Genomic DNA, 17912 nt, shown 5'->3' with positions numbered 1-17912 from the left:
TACGTTTTTATAGATCATTATAGGATGTTCGATCAAAGATAAGGTAGAGCCAAAACTCAAATGAGTCACACCAGAGAGAAAATCGGGGAAAGAAATTACTGTTGAAACCTTCCTGGGCTCTACTCGATGTTTATAAGCCATCCAAACCGTTTATAAGGCCACCAATGGGATGAAGTGAAAACACCGAAATGATATCCTGATACAAAACTTTTATGTCTTAAGAATGTTTCAACGGTGCTCACCAAATCCCCACTGTTTCCTCTCGTGGCTCAATTGAGTTTTGGATCTACCTTATTTTTAGTCCCATGCCACCTAAAATCATCTCCTAAAACGGATGAATCAACCCAGCAGTGGGCCCACCCAGCATTCTAGCGCAGGAACTTCCTACAAAGGCTTTCGCAGGAAATCCGCGTCCCCACGCGCACATCCACATGAGAAGCGGATTCAGTGGTGACCCAACACCCATCTAATTAGTGGTGTTGGGCGTGCGGGGCCCATCGTGATGTAGGTATTTTATCTACACCATTCATCCGTTTTGTCAGCTCGTTTCATGGCATAATCCCAAAAATGAAGCAGATAAAAAACTCAAGTGGACCACACCACAGGAAACAGTGGTAATGAACGCCTACCATTAAATGAGCTGAAAAAACGGATGGACGGTGTGGATATAAAATACATACATCGAGGTCGCCACCCAATTCGTTTCCTCCACGCTGCAAACGAAAATTCATCAGGTGGGGCCCAGCATAAACATATGCGGATCAAAAGTCAGGTCATTGATTTTTTGTTTCTAACCATCCATTTTTGCATGCAAGTGGGGTCCACTTTATAAGTTGGCTGGCCTGGTTTCATGCCAGAATATTTTCACGCTGCCCCCCATCCATCTGTGGCCTTCCATTGGACCAACCAGTATGATCTTCACTATCAGATAATCCTAGGCTCCTAGCCATGTGAAGAAAATGGACACATAAGTCCAATGTGGCTACATCTAATAGTGGCTAAATCCAGCAGTTAGGATGATATAATGTGGAGATTTGGGCTGCCTCTTCCATATGCGTGGGTCCACCATAAGGACGGTTCAGAAGGCTACAAGGTGTGTCCCACATGTATATTTTACATTTTGATGGCCCCCTCAAACTTTTATCAGACCATTCCTTTAGACTTCATGTTTGGTTGATCAGGAGGAAAAGTGCATTAGACAAATCATTAGCTCATGTTTGGTGGACGGCTAAACATGAGTTTTATCTCATTTTATTTAAAAGTTATCTATTAGAAATTTTGACATGTAATACACGATTACTGTTATTATAAACTCATTATATGTTAAGATCAAGATTTCTTCTACATAATTGCTTTTAATTATGGCTGTCAATACCTGAACTAGCGGGTAGCTGCTGGCTCCATTTCAATGGGTCGGGGTCTCATTTATTGGAGCCGTTGAAAAATTGGATTTGGTTAAGGTCTCTCACGTTTTGGACCCGATTAAAAATCAGGTCTAATCACGGTAGGGACATGAAGAAAATCAGGTTTGCTCGAGTCTAGTCAAAGGTTGGACAATAGTAAAATTATATATATTTAATATGAATTGATTATTCTTAAAATAAAATAAAATATAATAAATAAAAAAAGAGGGGTTTTAAGCTACACACTTTTTTTTTTTTTTAGCTTGTTTGCACACTTTGCACATGTTAAAGTGACATATGAGTGTGTGATCTAATAATTTCATCGAGTGGCTGAACCACAAATGCTCTTATTCATCTTGAACCAAATGCTTGGTGGGTAACTAAATCCACTCGGATCCATGTTTGGGTCTTTAGGGCTTAATCTGAATGCAACCCATCGATCATCATCCTATTAACTAAAAATGAGCACCTAGAAAATAGGGCCTTACACGCTATATTGTACCCATCTCTATGGTGTTACTTTTGCTGGTTCCTATGCGAGGAATCTATGATGCGGACATGGACATCTGCAATGATTATCTTTCTCAATGCTGTAATCGAAGTGGATTTCAAAAAAGTCTTATATGAATATCAAGAAAAAAAGAAATCCTAAATTCATTAAACAATGTCCGCGTTGTCTTGTGCTCATTACGTCAAAATCGCAAATTTGCGACGGACAGGCTTCATTTAACGACGGACTTCATCCGTTACTCATGAAAAAGTCTGGCCGGAGTTAAAGACGGACTAAGTCCGTCGCTAAAACGATGATGGCAACGAATCTATCCTTCGCGAAATTAGATTTTGCGACGGATATTGATCCGTCGCAAAGTACCACCCAAAAACTAAGTTGAACATTTAGTGACGGATTTTATTTGTTCTGTGACGGAACATGGTCCATCATAAATTCACTTTTCCCCCAACCTCGTATATATATATGAATTTTGTGAAAATTTATATTTTATTGTAGTCTCAGAAGTGCTTTTAATAGAATTTCAATGGTTTAGTTGTATTTATTCATATTTTAGATTATTTTCATATCAGTTGATTAAATGCATAGATTATATATATATATATATAGAGAGAGAGAGAGAGAGAGAGAGAGAGAGAGAGAGAGAGAGAGAGAGAGAGAGAGAGAGAGAGAGAGTGTGTGGAAATTATTATTATTATTATTTGCTTTAAAATTGATATTTAAATGCTTTGCAATATCACATGAAAAATCACAATCTACATCCCTAGTATTTTATTAAAAATCAAGATTTTAGAAAATGAAGTTTGAAAAAAAATTGTGATTTTGATAAATAATTGACATTTTGAAAAGAAAACTGAGAAGTTTGAAAAATTAGGATTTTGAAAAAAATAGTCGAGAAGTTTTTTTTAAAATGACATATTTGAGAAAAAAAAATGAGATTTTGGTATTTAAAAAAAACTGTTATTTAATAAAAATCTAGATTACGAAAAAAAATTAGAAGTTTGAATGAAGTTGATAATTTTATAAAAAGAAAATTGAAAAGTTAAAAAAGTTTGTGATTTTGACTAAGAAGGTTCAAGAGTGAAAAAAGTAACTATGTTTGAGAAAAATTGAGATTTTGAAAAGAATTGATATTAAAAAAAAAAAAATGCTATAAAAATTGACATTTAAAAACAGTGGCACTTTTTTTTTAAAAAATTGATAAGTTTGAAAAATAATTAGATATTGCAAAAAAATTGAGAGTTTGAAAAAGAAATTGAGATTTTGTATTTTGAAAAAAATGAAAAGTTTCGCAAAAAAATGTAATTTTGAAAATAATAATATATATATTTTAGAAGTTTGAAAAAAACGATGTTTTTAAAAGACATGAAGAAGTCTGAAAAAAGTAGAAATTTTGAAAAAATTGAGATTTTGACAAGAAATTGAAATTGAGAAAATTTTAAAAAATATTAACAATGTTTATGAAAAATTGAGATTTTAAAAAGCTTTGCGATTTTGACAAAAAGTTAACATTTTGAAAAAGAAAATTAAGAAGTAAAAAAAAATTGAGAAGTTTGAATAAAATTGATAAGTTTGTAAAAAAATAGATATTGCAAAAAAGAAATTGAGATTTTATATTTGAAAAAATTGAAAAGTTTCATTAAAAAATGTGATTTTGAAGTTTAAAAGAAATGAGAGGTTAGAAATTTTTAGTTTCATTTTTTTTAAAAGGAGAGATTTTGAAAAACAAATTTGAGATTTCGGAAAAAATTGAGATGTTGAAAAAATTGACATTTAAAAAAATTGGCACTTTGCAAAAAATTGATTAGTTTGAAAATTAATTTAATATTGAAAGAAATTAAGATTTTTAAAAAGAAATTGAGATTTCGTATTTTGAAAAAAGATTAAAAAGTTTCGTAAAAAGAATATGATTTTGAAGTTTGAAAGATATTGAATAAAAAATTGAGATTTAGAAAAAATTGGGATTAAAAAAAATAGATGTTCGAAAAAAAGAAAAGAAAGAGATTTAGAAAATTTTAGTGAGATTTAAAAAAAAAGAGAGAGAAATTTGAAATGGGTGGAGCAAATTTATTGGTGGGCATTTATTGTACGGTCAAAAATGGAAATCACACATTCAGTTAGCTGGCTATCAAATTGATTGACATTTATCGGTGGCAATTTTTTGAGATTTTGTACTAAATTACTAGGGAAATTCATGAATCAGATCCATCTAAAACACTCTTTAAATGGGCATGACTAGTTTCTCTAGATCTAGATAAATTTTGAACAATCTGATCGGTCCAGATAGATGCATGAATAACTTTAGATGTTTAGATTACATTTTGCTCAAAAATGATGGTTGGATTGCAAGATATAGCCCATCATATTATTGATTAATTTTGTTCACTAAATATCTTTTCATCTGAAACCTAATCGGGACAAGTGATCAATCAAAAGTTTGAGAAAAAAAAAACCAATGTTTTGAGAAAAATGAGATTTCAAAAAGAAATGAGATTTAATTAAGAAAAATTGAGCTGTTGAAAATTTGATATAATGGCCAAAGTATAATGAAGTGTAATTCCAAGAATAACTTGTAATGATGAGGTTGATCAAATTCTTCTAAGATCAACAATGGACCGTATTCATCACCAAATTTTATAATAACGAATAATTCAGTTGAGTTTTTTCGTAGTGCAGTGATGGACCCAATCCATTGTTTAATTTTTGCGACGCAGCAAACAACAGTGGATCATGCGACGGGTCAAATCTGTCATTAATTGCCTCTTTCGACGGATCTAATCCGTTGCAAATTTGCGATTTTGACACATACAATGGATATTTCTAATAGTTATGATGCAAAACTTAGAGATTTTCCTTGCAATCTAGGTAATAGAATTTTTACATCAAAGGCTTGTTTGGCGTTTCTACTCTAATTCAATAAGTGCTTTTTTAAATAAGAACTAACTAATAAGATCTTTTTGTTCTAGCACTTGTTTTAAATAAGCTCATTAATTTAGTAAAATTACTTTTTAAATTTTTTTTTTTTTTAAAAAGCTTTTATTTAAAATAATTATGTTTGGCTAAATGTTCAAATAAAAGCCTTTTTTGGAATAGTTGATGTCATTTTTAAAGATTACAAAACCCTAAGATACAATCCAAATAGTTGTTTAGGTGGATTTTACAATGGATGGATTGTGTCTGAAATGACAAAAAAATGAATGGCTACAATCTTCTTGTTTTAAGATATTTCAGCCATCCATTATGTCATACATTGGATTTAGATCGCCCATCATAACCTTTGATTTGAAACTTTCATTGTATGAGTCAAACCTCAAGGATTGTTCTTGTCTTGTGGGGACCATTCATCATTAGGGCCTCATCTTAATGTAGATCATTCATCATGTGGGGCTTACCATCAATGCTAATTGTCATTATAACGGGGCCCCTCAGGGCGTGTTTGGCCGGGCGCTGGATATGGTATTAGATGGAACTAGGAAGGTTATCCTGAGCCTCCCCATCCCATTCGCTGTTTGGGATGGTGGGATGTGCCTTGCCCTCGTAAACAGCGCCCAAATTTGAGAAGGATTCTGCCAATCCCTGGATGCGAGGGTTCACTGCTATGTGGGGCCCACCGAGATATCAATGAGATATCCACTCCCTCCATCATTTTCATCAGCCTACATTTAGCCAATAACCTGTTTTGAGGTAGATATAAAACAATGAGTGGGCCACACCATAAGAAGATGTGGAGATGCAAGCCCATTCATTTGTGATGGTCCAAACAGGCTGCTGTATATCCCATGGGCTATCCCAAACATATGGGATCAAGGGACAAACACTGATACCACCATCATTACCTTAAAATCCATTCTATCCCTCCTAATCCCATGGGATTGGTCGGGCCAAACACGCCCTCAATGTCCACTATCCATCACCCATCAGTAGAGTTCACATTTGATGTGTCCATTGTGAGGGCCCTGCTTTTAAAGTGGATTGTCCATCATGTGGGGCTCACTTTTGACATCCACCATCCATTGTGTGGGGCACACCTTTTATGTGGATCATCCATCATGTGAGATGCTTTAGATATGAGCCATCCATCATGAGACACCTTGGATGTTGACCGTCCATCACGAGGGGCCACACTTTAATGTAGGTCATCCATAATGTGAAGCCCACTTCATCTATTATGTGGCCCCACCTTGATGTGGACCATTCATTGTGTGGGACCCCACCTTTAATGTTGGTCATTTATCATGTGTGCCCACCTTTGATATCTACCGACTATCATGTGGACCCACCTTTAGTGTTCATCTTCCATCATGTGGGTCCCACCCTTGATGTGGACCACCCATCAAGTGGGGCCTACTAAATGTGGATGGTCCATCATGCTAGGCCACACTCTGATGTGGGTCATTCATCATGTGGGGCCTACCTTTGAGGGGAACCGTGCATTATGTGGGCCTACCTTGATGTGGACCATTCATTATGTGGGTCCCCCATCTTCAATATGGGTTATTCATCATGCGGGCTCATCTTTGATGTTCACCATCTATAATGTGGGTCCCACCTTTGTCGTGGACCATCTATCATGTAGGGTCTACTCACTACAAGAAAAGGGGGCTTTAGCCTCAGTTCAAAACCGAGGCTAAAAAGGTAAAAAATTGAGGCTAAAACCTTTCGCCTCAGTTTTGCCTCAGTTATCCAAACCGAGGTTGAAACCCCCGTGGCTAAAGGCTTTAGCCTCAGTTTTAGCAACCGAGGCTAAAATGACTTTTATAGCCTCAATTTTCTCGAAATGAGGCCAAAGCAAAATTTTAGCCTCCATTGTTTCCAACTGAAACTAAATCCAAATTTAGCCTCAATTGCCTCTAACCGAAGCTAAAACTATTTTTAACCTCGGTTCTCAACAACCGAGGCTAAAGCCTTTAGCCATGAGAGCTGTAATCTCGGTTTAGGTAACTGAGGCAAAACCGAGACTAAAGATGGATTTAGCCTCTTTTGGCATCAACTGAGGTTAAATTCGGTTTTTGACCTCATTTCTCTATCAACCAAAGCTAACAATATCATAATCAACAAATGACAACAAATGATTGAGCCTGTGCATATTTCACCCATTTAACATTCATCAAGACAACAATTAGCACAATATCAACAAAACAATTAATGGTCTATTTAAACTATAAATGTCTTCCTTTCCTTGCCTTCCACGTGAACTGTTTCAGTAAGGTCCCCTTATGGACCGATCATGTCTTCCTTTCCTAGCCACATCTTCTGGCAGATGTCTACAACACCAACCTCACTGGCCACGATCACGTGTCCACTATGTGTGATGTAGGCCCTTTTCTTTTCTTGCAATGAGCCCAAATTCCTCCCTGGGAAGTTTCCCTGCAATGGGCTGAGAAGCATAGCTGATTCGGTAAGTCGCACAGCATTGAGATTATACTGCTTGGAGCCATAGAGTGTTGCAGAACCAGGCCCTCTATTTGTTGAAGACTTGAACCTTTATAAACAATCAAGGCCCATGATAAACAAGAAAATAAAAGGACAATCAGCTTCATAAGTCACCTCTATAGTTGGGAAAGTGTCACAGTAAATAAAAAAATAAAAAAACTGCTTGCAGATGGAATTTGATTGATTGCTAACACGTACACCGCATGCTCAAATACAAAAGTAGACGGCTCAGTTTTTTATGTGTAAACATAGCTATGTGTAAACATAGCTAGCTATCTGTAACACATGCTTCAATATGCAGCAGGATAATATATGGTGGTTACTATAGACATGTCCAGTAAATATTGTAAAATATACTTGCTAATCAAATATCATTATACCGACATTATCAAAAAAAAAAAAAACTTGGCAAGCTTGCAGTTGGAACTTTTCTTCTCTTTTCCTTCTTTTTTCATTTCCTTTTTTCTTAATGAATTGCCTTCAATTGGAACTTCAATCACATTAATAAATTGTCATCGTATCAAACTATATGGTGCTACAAGGCTTACAAGCACCACAATACAACCCCTACTCAATTGCTTGCTGGCAGGTATTGCAAATCATAAGCAACAGAGGAAACAAAAATTGGCCTTATAAAAGAAAACCAGTAAGAAAAACACACCCAAGTATGAAAAAGTTTAGAAAGAAAAAGCAACCAAAAGTCATCACCTGATATTCTTGAAGTGGATTTTGCTGCTCGTCAGGCATGTACCAGGAAGCATCCAAAACCTGAAGAAATAAAAAAAAAAACTCAACAGTCATAATGTAGATGATAAATATGATTCATTCAATTCATTCATATTCACAAGATTCCATTAATTTACCTTAGATACTCTAACAGGACCATGATAGAGGTGGTGATAATGGACAAGATGGCATTTTCACTCACACAAGATAGGGTCCTAGATAGGAATTTTTGCAACCAAGAAAAAAAAAGATCCTTAAAGCAGACCCTAAGAAGCTGGGACAAGATACTTCTCTTCTACCAAGTCTATCCAAGTCTATCTAACAAAGAAAAATAAACAAGCAGCAGCCCGCAGTTTCTAAATGCTAAGTAAATTCCTAGCATTTCAAGAGCAAAAGGAAACGAACCAAAATCACAACTTGCTATGAGAAACTAATGAAAAACAAACAAAAAACAACAATAAGGCCACTGAATCCTAGCTTTTTTAACATAAGATGCCTTAATATGTAACCGAAAGGAAAACAAACACGATCTAATTCTCAGGCAATATCCGACCAAAACTTAGATACAACCAACCCTGCATGGTCCTGCAATCCCATTTAGAAAAAAAAAAAAATTCCCAAGGAGAGATGAAATGCCGACCTTCTACATCTTGAGCCTTTCATTCTCTTCTTCCAAACGTGAAAACTTGTTCTACAGCTTGTTTGTGTATGCTTGCCACAATGAGGAATAAATTCTCAGTCTTAAAAAAACAGAAAATGGAAGTAACTGGTTTTCAAAACAAGCAACCTGATCTTACAGACACACAGACAAATAAAGTGCTTATACACTCTGCACAATTCTTCAGATACTGCTCCTACCGGATTGATGGCACAAACAGCAAGAACATTCATATCAAACAGCACTGAGTAGATTGTCTCTTTCAGCTGTCTTCTAGATGCCTTAGCAGATTCAGTATCTGAAGAAAAGGAAAAATAATTTTTAAAAAAAGGTATCAATTTAACTGAAAATGCACCCAAATAAATTGAATGTACCCTATATGGTTGACTTTATTTCTCCTTTCAATCATCTATCCATTACTATTGCCCCTATCAAGGAGAGATGATACCATTGCCAGTTAAACTTCTGATTCCCACTGGGACACTATGCTAACTACACTTTGGGCATAACTTCCTCAATTGGGTCGGGACCACATTCTTTTGAAAGATAATACAGCATCTATTATAAATCTATAGAACAAGCTCCCATCTCATACAATCATAAGCAGAATTTTGCATTGTGAAAACATAGAGAAGCTTTAAAGAAACCACAACATACCTGCAAGAGAGACCCCTCAGTCCATACTCGGCCAAACCTAGCAATTTCCCAGTCCATCCAGTGGACCGCAATGTAGTTTTTGGATGGCTAGAGATTACCTAGCACCACATGCACCCTGGCCAAAAAGCACCTCCATATGCAGCATTGTGCAAAATCAGGTGAGTATGTAAAGCACCATCACTTAGGGCAAGAAGCAATAGCAGTGCCACCTGATGAAACAACTGCAACGATGAGATAAAACAAGAAGCAATTACCATTTTCAAAGCATATTCAATAAATTCCATTGATGCAAATACTAGAAAGATAAATGATATTCAATTCAATTATACTTTGCCCATTGATGCAAATACTAGAAAAAGATAAATGATACTCAATTCAATTATAATTGCAAAATTTCAAAATCGAAGGAAAATAAGGAGTTGAGAACAGAACTTCTGAAAACCAGCAATCAAAGCAATTTTTTTCAATCCAATTTTCATAATGTGCTAGTTTGAATTTCATCAAATTCACTAGAGACTGGGAATTTAAAAAAGCAAATGCAGTAGACTGACAATTGGAACAGTTTTTCCAATCCGGTTTTCTCCTGTGCAAATTTGAATCTGACTGAATTCATAAGAAATTCTGAAAACTTTTGAAGTGAAATCCATAAAAAGAATAACAAAAGGAAAGCAAGAGGATCAAAATAAAGAACCAAAGAACCATTCATTCACATAATGATGGATAGACAGTGGTTGATAACTCCGTGCAAATTTGGGAAGGCAGATGAATTTATACAATATTCTCAAACATAGACGGCGGAATAAATCAAATGGGTCACCCGAAAACCTCTAATCTAGGCCAATACAGGAATTTCTAAATATGCCTGTTAATGTAGAAATCAGCCTCTCAACACCTACGAGAGCGCCAAAACCAAAACTGGAGTCGAGTACATGATAGGAGGATTTGAGAAGCAATAACAAATATGAAATTAACACCTAAAGTATAATTAAAAAAATCAAAATAAAAAATACAAGTTGGGAATTTCGCATAAAAAGAAAATTGCAAATGTTACCATAAAAAAATAAATAAATAAATAAAAAGCTGAAAAAAAGTCGAGAATTCATATCCGTGAACCAGAAGCTAAAAGAACCAAAAGAATCTCAAAACACAAAAAGTCGATCTAAAAGAAGAATAAAAAAAATCCAGGAATTTAGATTTCAAAACAGGAAAGGCAAAGAAAACATTGGAATTTTGATTAACAGAACATCTGATTCGAGAGGCAGTCCAAAATAGAACCCACCCAAAACCCAATCACAAGAGAACTAAATGAAAAACATGATTAGAAAACAACCCTCACCCTCAGAAAAGCACTCCAAACTTAGAAAATCCACACAACCAATGACTGGAAATTCAAATAAATGCAAACATAAAATTCAGAGGTCCAAAGAAGCAGATAGAAAACAAATTCCTCATCTTCCTCTGCTTCTTTGTCAGTGCTTTTCGCAGGTGAGTTTCCAATCCACCCAACATCCAATCAACAAAAAATAAAAGAATAATAAAAAACAATCCAAAAGCCTAAATTACAATCACCCGGAGAAGAACATGACTATAACAATTACACCCACTTCTCGAAAGAACAAAGAAAAAAAAAAAAGGCACTACGAATTAGTAAAATCCACAATCCATAATACAAATAGAATGAAAAATAAAAATAAAAAAGCCAGAAACACCTAAACATTCAATCAAGAAGCCAGAAACAAGACCGAAACAAAAACATCAATTGTAAAAGATACAAAACAAAAACACCCCAAAAAATAAAAATAAACAAAACCCATCTCAAAAAACAAACTTCCCAAGCATTGGCATAGAAAAACTAGTCAGTTCACTGATCAGGTGGGGACATACGTGTGGATTGGACACGAACTGTTGGCAATTTAAATCACCTATACACTTGGTACAGGTGTGGTCCACCTGATAAGGTGCTGGCTCCCGACTCCTTTTTTTTTTTGGGTCCACCAGATGTTCTGCATGGTGGTACCACCTTATGCACGACTCATATGTGCACGCATGGCACATGGGGAATGTGTAAAAATATATGTGGAGCTAAAAAGCCTCAGCAAGCGGGGAATTTAAACATCTTTGGTTTTTTTTTTTTCCCCTGTTGAAAGGATGCAGCACTATTGAGAAGAAGATTAGATTTCATTGAGTAAAATAAGAGGAATTCTAGACTGCTCATCAGCCAGTTTACAGTTAGCAGTTGGGTAGAATTCTTTATACGTGTGAACATGGTTGGGTGCTTAAGACCGTTCATCTGATGCGCCCCACCTTGCCACAAGAATTCACTTTGATTTGAGGATCCCCACCATTTGATCAGAGACTAATTTTTTTATTTTTTTCCCTCAACTGTCTAGTCATGAGCTAATTATTGAAAGGCTCTGATCTTCTAATGTTTTCAACAACTTTATCAAGCCAAAGTGCCTCAATAGGGCCTTTCCTTTGCCTTTCAATACAGTGGAGATAGTTGAAATGAAAAAGAAAGAAAATAAATAAATAAAATCAAAACTCCAAACAATGAGATCTGAAAGGAAAATAGATCTATAATTTTCCATTGCATCATCAGAAAAGCTACTGATATGCTAGATCGCCTTACATACTAACCAAACAATACATCTCCTCTACTCCATTTCAGTAAAAAGACAATAGAACAAAATTGATATCCATAATCCAAACATGAAATATACGAACATATCTACCATAAAATCAAACCACTACAAGCACCAAAACCTAACCCTAGATCGTTTCGATCTATCAGATTTAGCAAAATCTCCCAAAAATAGCAGAGAAAACCTAATCTAGAGATAGGGAAGCTCAAATCTCAGTAAGAAAGGATAACAAAAAGCTGAGATTCATCTAGCGTGGGAAGCAAATTGTGACCTACCTGGCCTGCACGGAAATCGGTGTATATGCCCCTTGTTTATCTAGCGTGGGAAGCAGATTGTGACCTACCTGGCCTGCACGGAAATCGGTGTATACTCTCATGTTAAGTAGCAAATAAGTTAAAGCCATCATTACATTTTAAAGGTTTATGGATTACATGACAACTAATATCAATTTTCTCTAATCATGAGATGATGAAGAACTCGGATGAGCTGCATTCACTTACCATGATTTAATGCTAGATGCAGCATTTTGTGAAATGAAAAGGCACAATTATAGGAGGAAATAACAAAAGAAAACCCATTCACAAAAAACTAGTACAACTCAACCATTTATTGTAAACATGCAGAATAAAATAACACAAAAATTTAAATATTTCTAGATTATTGCAGATAGCAAGGACTCAGAAGCAAACAATTCCTTCAAATTACCTCCAAATGCAGGATGAGAGTGTAAATTGCTCAAGGCAGAAGTTGCAATCACTCCAATCGCATCAGATCAAAGATCTAGACCTCGAAAGAGGATATCTGAGCCGCTGATGTGTGTAAAAGCTTTCTTTCGAGTAAAATCCCTAGATCTGAAAGAACAGAGCAAAAGGCAGGAGATCTCTCCCACTTAAAATATCGACGATCAGAACCTCAGAAATCGCAGATCTTCTAAAATCGAAATGTCTCGATCAGGCAAAAAAAGAAGCATAGATCGATTGATATCCCTTCCAATAAGGTAAACACAGCTTCTATATATATCATCGATCGAAGATCTAGGCTGCGGAAATCACAGATCTTCACAACTAAGAGCTTCCGCAGCTGAATCTGCTTCCATTTCAGCCGATTGAAGATTCTGAGTTCAGAAGACACGTATTTTCGCATCTACGAGCTTTCCGGGTATGAATCTCTCCATTAAAGATCAGAAATCGCCAGAGAAATGAAAGGAGAGATCGAGAGAAAAGGGGCGGAGACTAGGGTTTCAGCTCTTTTTCGAGAAACTGAGATCGAGAGAAAAGGAGCGGAAGGAGCGAAATGAATAGAATCGAGCTTACCTTGAACTGATTTGGATCTGGATCTGAATAATAAGGAGGTCTTCTAGCAGCTCTCCTTCTTCCAATCGAGAGAGAGAGAGAGAGGGCGTGGATCGAAGCAGAGAAGAGGAGCTGAAATATGGCTGCTATGGTCAGCTTCTTAACGGAGAAATGCTAGTGTATTCGTTCGACTGGCCTCACACGTGGAATCAAGGCACAGGTGTGTAAGATCAAAGTCACTCGTCAGGCAACTCCTAGTGTACGGATACAATCTCTAAAAATCAGGCTGATATATCATCAGTGCCACACGGTAATCACTACCATTTTAAAAATGGTGGCGAACTATCACAGCAGACCAGCTCTCAACAAAATCAGATTGTGAAAATGATTTTGGACCAGGACCCAATGTATGGTAATTACTGTAACCTCAGGCTGGGATATGGGCCACCTGAACTGTGGACTGGAGTGATTTTTGAGATGTACGGTCTAAATGAGGAGTGAATTCATCAAATCTAATTGATCCAGATAAGTGATGCATAATTCAGGTGGACCACATCAAAGGGAACTATAATGGACATTGGGGAGAGTAATGGCCAAATGTTTTAATTGGTGGTTGGGATCAACCTAACTAAATCAGGTTCATTAATGGGCCCATCCATGGTAAGTCTAGACAGATGGACGGTCTAGATATCACACACGTATGATGTGTGTACTAAAATGGTGCAGTTGATAACTATGATTTAGATGGTAGACCTTTAGCCTCTTTTATGTAATTGAGACTAAAAAGTTGACTTTTCGCCTCGGTTCCTATGCAATTGAGGCTAAAAGGTAGACTTTTCGCCACGGTTCATGTACAACTGAGGCTAAAAGGTAGACTTTTCACCTCGGTTCTTGTCAACTAAGGCTAAAAGGTAGACTTTTCACCTCTGTTCTCATGCAATTGAAGCTAAAAGATAGAGTTTTTGCCTCGGTTCTTGTGCAATTAAGGCTAAAAGGTAGACTTTTCGCCTCGGTTCCTATGCAACTGAGGCTAAAAGGTAAACTTTTCACCTCGGTTCATGTGCAACTAAGGCTAAAAGGTAGAGTTTTCGCCTCGGTTCCTGTACAATGGAGGCTAAAAGGTAGAGTTTTTGCCTCGATTCCTGTGCAACTAAGGCTAAAAGGTAGACTTTTTGCCTCGGTTCTAATGCAACTGAGGCTAAAAAGTGGACTTTTCACCTTGGTTCCTATGCAACTGAGGCTAAAAAGTGGACTATTCGCCTCGGTTCTTATGCAACTAAGGCTAAAAAGTGGACTTTTCGCCTCGGTTCCTATGCAACCGAGGCTAAAAAGTAAACTTTTCGCCTCGGTTCCTTTGCAACTGAGGCTAAAAAGTGGACTTTTAGCCTCAGTTCCTTGGCAACTGAGGCGAAAAATGAACTTTTAGCTTCAGTTCCTTAGTAACTGAGGCTAAAAAACACATTTAGCCTTCATTTTTTCAACTGAGACTAAAAAAGGGCAGACTTTTAGCCTCATTTTTTCACTAACCAAGGCAAAAAGGCAAACTTTTAGCCTCAGTTGCTCACCAACCGAGGCAAAAGAGTAGACTTTTAGCCTCAATTTCTCACTAACCGAGGTAAAAAGGTAAACTTTTTGCCTCAGTTACTCACCAACTGAGGCAAAAGGGCAGACTTTTAGCCTCGGTTGCTTACTAACCGAGGCAAAAGGGTAGACTTTTGGCCTCAGTTGCTTACCAACCGAGGCAAAAGAGCAAACTTTTAGTCTCAGTTTCTGACCAACCGAGGCAAAAAATGAACTTTTAACCTCAGTTCCTTTACAACTGAGGCTAAAAAGCACATTTAGCCTCATTTTTTTGAACCAAGGCTAAAAAATTGAGGCTAAAGGCCTACTTTCTTGTAGTGACTTGATGTGGATAATCCATCATGTGGGGCCACATTTTGATATGGACCATCCATCATGTGGGTCCCACCTTTGTTGTGGACCTTCCATCATGTGGGGCTTTTTGTAGATAGTTCATCATGCGAGGCTACATTTTGCTGTGGACCGTCCATCATGTAGGGCCTAACCTTCACTATGGGTCGTTCATCATGTAGGCCCACCTTTAATGTCAACCTTCCATCATGTACTCTCACATTTAATGTTCACCATCCATCATGTGAGTCTCACCATTGATGTGAACCATCCATCAGGTTGAGCCCGCTTGATGTGGATCGTCCATCCTGTGTTGCCACACTTTGATGCTGGCCAATGTCAGAGAGATTGTCAATAAAAGATAAAGAGGTAAGATGGGACGCGGATTTAATTTGTTAGTGATCTGTTGAGTAGCCAGACTCGCTACTAAAGTTAGGTCACCAAATGTACGCCTCACCATGATGTATGTGTTGTATTCATACTATCCATTCGTTTGGAAAGATCATTTTAGGGCATGATCCAAAGGACGAGGCAGATCCAAACCTCGAGGGACCCACCACAGAAAACAGTGGGGAGAGTGTCGCCCACTGTTGAAACCTTCCTAATGACCACCATGATGTTTATTTAAGATCCAACCCGTTCATGTGTTAACTCAGACATGAAAGAAGGGGAAACACAAATATTGATCGAAAACTTTCGTAACCATTAAAAGTTTTTAATGGTGGGCATCACTCTCCCTACTGTTTTCTGTGGTGGGGTCCACTCAAGCTTTGGATCTGACTCATTCTTTGGCTCATGCCCTAATATGATCTCTCCAAATGGATGGACGGTGTTGATACAAAACACGCATCATGGTGGCCCACGGAACTTGGTGACGTCAGTTCAGTGGCGAGTCTCGCTACTTAACCTATCAGTAGCTAATCCGCGTCCCGTAAAATGGAGATTACTTGTAAAATGCATGCCGATCAGATGATCCAAAACGTCTAGTTGGTGGCATGCGAACTGAATGTAGAAGATTGTTCGAAGAAGATAGACCCAGTAACAGATGTTTAGAGCCGTCTGATTTATGTGATCTTTTGCAATAACGAAAGAGGAGGGGTCTAAACGTAATGGACGGTTCAGATAGGTGGTGAGAATGCCAGCGACGCCAAATGTAACTAGGTTTCGATTCCATGCACATAGCCCGCCAGATAACTACCCTTGCTTAATGACATATATAGAGATGCACCAGTGCTCTCCGAACACGATCAGTTATGGTGCTCTTAGTTTCATTGGAACATGGAGTCTAATCCGTTGATCTATACCGTTCATTAGCTCCACCACAGATTTCATGGGATACCCTGCAAAAATAATACTCATAAAACACAAATTAACCATTCAATCAATGGCCTTAATATGGACGGTCAAGATCACTTACACAAAATACTTCAAATGAACAATTTAATCCATCTATTTGTTAGGACCATCATGGATTGCTTATGATTCTAAAGACTAACTTTCGTTAGGCAATTCTAACCATCCCATCCGTGGCTTTGAAAAAGGATGGCTATAGAAAATTAGGCTAAATCAAAGACACATCAGATCATCCGATCTATGCTGTTTTTCCTTTATGGTCTAAAAATATCTGTTTTGGACCGAGTGGATGTTTCAGATCCATTGATTGGATTGTCCAAGTGAATTGATGCTACTAGGAGCACTATAACTTATAAGTGCCATGGTAGCACTGGAGCATTTCTCGATTTATCTGACGTAGCAATTCCTCTCTCTTCTGGTAGGGAATCTATTTCCCATTTAAAATCCTTTATAACTTAGAAACCAAAATCCAGGATTTCAGTTTCCCAAAAGATCTCATTTCCAAACTCTCTCATACACCATCAATCCATCTTTTATTACGAGGGCCGGATCCAAATACAAACGTATCTCGTATAAGCTTAACGTACAAATCAACATGTGAGGCCCACCGTGATGTTTAAATGAAATCCACACTGTCCATCATGTTCTACCCTTGGTTTTCTCCTTTCATTCTAAAAATTCGCACGATTCAACACTCTTGTAGACCACACCAAATGAAACAGTTGGTACGGTGGCGCTTCCATTAAAAATCTTTCATATTGTATATGAAGACAACCGTATCTTTTATATAAAATCTGATCGATTCAGAAGACGCATCTAACAAGGATGAAGGCACATAAAAACAATTCTTCCTATTCCAGACTTACCCAGACCACAACACCTGGTTTTAAAAGTTTAGGCATGATTTTTCATGGTTTGGCCCACAAGATTTTTTTAATTGACCTGATTTTCTGTATAAAAGGAGAATAGAAATAGCCACACATGATGGACGGATTGGATGTCATTAAAACATTAAAATGGTCCCCACATTGATTTGTACGCTAAACATATCCTAGAAATGTTTGTATTGGATCTAACCTCTTATTAGTATAAAGAACTGCCACGCACACCAGTATTTTCTCCACACTAGTATTTTCTTCCCATTTCCCTGCTCCTGGCTTCACTCCATGCATACATCCACTTTCACTATAGTTACACTCTTCATCATCCTCATCCATGTCCCACCTTCCCTCTCATCACACCCACACGCCGACATCAGCTTCGCGGCCCGCCTCATCCATCGTGACTCCCCACTCTCCCCATTCTACAACCCAAACACAATATCTCTCC

General features: G+C 37.3%; 1 protein-coding gene across 6 annotated transcripts in view; it reads right to left on the bottom strand.

The window, feature by feature from the left end:
- The window catches only part of LOC131231088 (uncharacterized), a 68967-nt gene extending 55511 nt beyond the window's left edge, over positions 1-13456 (bottom strand). For 2 of the 6 annotated variants that reach the window (XR_009164196.1, XR_009164197.1), the window contains exon 1: positions 12733-13444. The gene's annotated coding sequence lies outside the window, so the exon portion shown is untranslated. Of the gene's footprint in view, positions 1-12732 lie in introns of all 6 variants that reach the window. The other 4 variants (XR_009164199.1, XR_009164201.1, XR_009164198.1 and 1 more) reach the window with 4 other exon arrangements.
- Between the last annotated feature and the right edge of the window lie 4456 nt (positions 13457-17912).

Source organism: Magnolia sinica, chromosome 17, assembly GCF_029962835.1.
Source record: "Magnolia sinica isolate HGM2019 chromosome 17, MsV1, whole genome shotgun sequence".
Lineage (NCBI taxonomy): Eukaryota > Viridiplantae > Streptophyta > Magnoliopsida > Magnoliales > Magnoliaceae > Magnolia > Magnolia sinica.
The sequence above is the reverse complement of the archived record's forward strand: the minus strand, read 5'-3'. Positions and strand labels throughout refer to the sequence as shown.